We start from the raw sequence: 2,500 nt of genomic DNA, 5'->3' as shown, positions 1-2,500 counted from the left end.
CTACACTGTTGGCTCCATTTAAGCTCTGGTCAACAGGATTTGTTAATGAAATTTGGTATGTGGATCCCAGTGATTCAATCCAATGTTCCTTTAAAAAAAACTGGCATAAAATTCAAAATGGATCAGGGGCCTGTTTCACAAAAGCAGAATATAGAACTGATAAGCGGAGGCTTGACCTAGTCTAATCTGTGCATCCTGGCTTAGTGCGTTTCACGAAGGCCGAGCCAGGCTGAGAAGGGGCCGACTAGGGTCAGGCTGATACTAATTCAGATAGATGCGGCTCCACGGCTTTCCTCAAAACCGGCGCGAAGTTCGATCACAGATTTACTGATGCCAAAATGGAGAATACGCATTGTTCATACTTTGCACAGAGGAGCAGCAGCTTCTTGTGGAAGTATGATGAGAACGTGGAAACACATTATTTGTATAAAAAGAAAAGAAACAGCGAGGAAAGCGTATCAGACGATCACGGACCGACTGAATGTGTAAGTAGCCTAAAATATACATTTACTGACCACGCGGCTCTGAATTGAAACCGTCACAATCATACCATTAAACTAATCATTTGCACAAATTAACAATTGTACTTTTTGCCTTAAAAGTAAGCAGAGATAATGTTACTCAGGAAATTTACCATGAAGATACATTTTCTACAACGCTAGAATATGATGCGTAAATATCTCTTTCACTCTGTTCCTCCCCTCTCTATTATGGGCTAAAATCTAAGTTTCCTACTAATAACTTCCACTGCTCGCTTTAATGCAAAGTGTACAACTGTTCGTTTTGCAAATGACAGTGACCCATTGAATGGTTTCAGTTAAGAGCAGTAGTTCATAAATGTATATTTTAAGATATATCATTCAGTCTGTCCGCTATTATCTGCCACGCTTGCGTTTTTATTTTATTTTTTTATAAAGGGGACCGAGTTTCCTTCTCTACATATTATATGCCTTGCTGCCTCATATATATCGACATAGAAAATAAATACACTGAAGAAATTGGACCCTAAAATCTAGAAACTATGAAGATAATTAAGTGATAAATTCCATGCACACTGTAAACATGAATGTAACAGTATATATTCATCAGTTATTTCCCCCCAGCAAAATATCAGGTAAAAAACCATTGTTGAAGAAGTGCCTGTTGTATTTTAATGCAGGCTGATAACAATAGGGTAAAACCAATAATAAATAATAATAAATCCTGGCTGTTAGCCTGGTCGGACCAGGCTAGCTGTTAGCCCTGGCTTTTAGCCTGGTCAGGAGCAGGCTAGCTGTAAAGAATAAATCTCCATGGTGATTTATGTGCCTCTGCTTCTGTGATTACATTTTTTTGAATGTAATCTTACTTATATGCCAGTTTTTTAAAGGAACATTGGATTGGATCACTGTGATCCAAAACCAAATTTCAGGACTACCAAATCCTGTTGACCAGAGCCTTAAATGGAGCCAACAGTGTAGCCTACTGGCTCAGCAAAGAACAACAGGTAGGCAACATACCGGTGGTCACAAATAGACATTATTTGTTTTAATTTTAAATTAAATTTTTTAACATTAATATGAGTTCCCCCAGCCTGCCTATGGCCCCAGTGGCTAGAAATGGTGATAGGTGTAAACCGAGCCCTGGGTATCCTGCTCTGCCTTTGAGAAAATGAAAGCTCAGATGGACCAATCAGGGATCATATCCTTATGGCGTCATAAGGAGAAAGGTTACCCCTCCCCTTTCTCTGCTTTGCCTGCCAAGAATTTGGCCCACCCATGAGAGAGAGAACTATCCATGGCTTTCAAGCGAGCAAAGTGGCAGAGGTTAGTCAAGACCCACACCCCCACCCTCCACCTTCCCCCCCCTCTCCTCCTCCAATATCTACAGACACAGAAATGCCACATCCTAAGGAAAGCTCATTGTGGGACTGGCTCTGAGTGCCTGTAATTTGACCAGGCTGAATTTCAGGAAAGAGACTTCAGATACAGTGTTAGGGGACCCTCGGGGTCTTTAAGCCTTACGTTACATTGTTAGGGACCACTAAGGTCTATATAAAAGAAGACTTCAGATACAGTGTGGAGGGACCACTAAGGCCTATATAAAAGAGACTTCCAAATGCAGTATTCAGGGGACCACTAAGGTCTATATAAAAGAGACTTCAGATACAGTATTAGGGACCACTAAGGTCTATATAAAAGAGACTTCAGATACAGTATTAGGGACCACTAAGGCCTATATAAAGAGACTTCAGATACAGTATTAGGGGACCACTAAGGCCTATATAAAAGAGACTTCAGATGCAGTATTACGGGACCACTAAGGTCTATATAAAGACTTCAGATGCAGTATTAGGGGACCACTAAAGGCCACCACTATATAAAAAGGGACTAGTCAGTTTGTTGGGGGGTGTCCTCAAGGGGGAGGGAAAATGTATTTCATACATTCTTACTAGCAGTAGGGAGGCGTACAGACTCCTAACAAACCAGGACATACACTGCAGCAATGCAGCGTAGCACCC

The sequence above is a fragment of the Perca fluviatilis genome, chromosome 6, assembly GCF_010015445.1.
Source record: "Perca fluviatilis chromosome 6, GENO_Pfluv_1.0, whole genome shotgun sequence".
Lineage (NCBI taxonomy): Eukaryota > Metazoa > Chordata > Actinopteri > Perciformes > Percidae > Perca > Perca fluviatilis.
The sequence above is the reverse complement of the archived record's forward strand: the minus strand, read 5'-3'. Positions refer to the sequence as shown.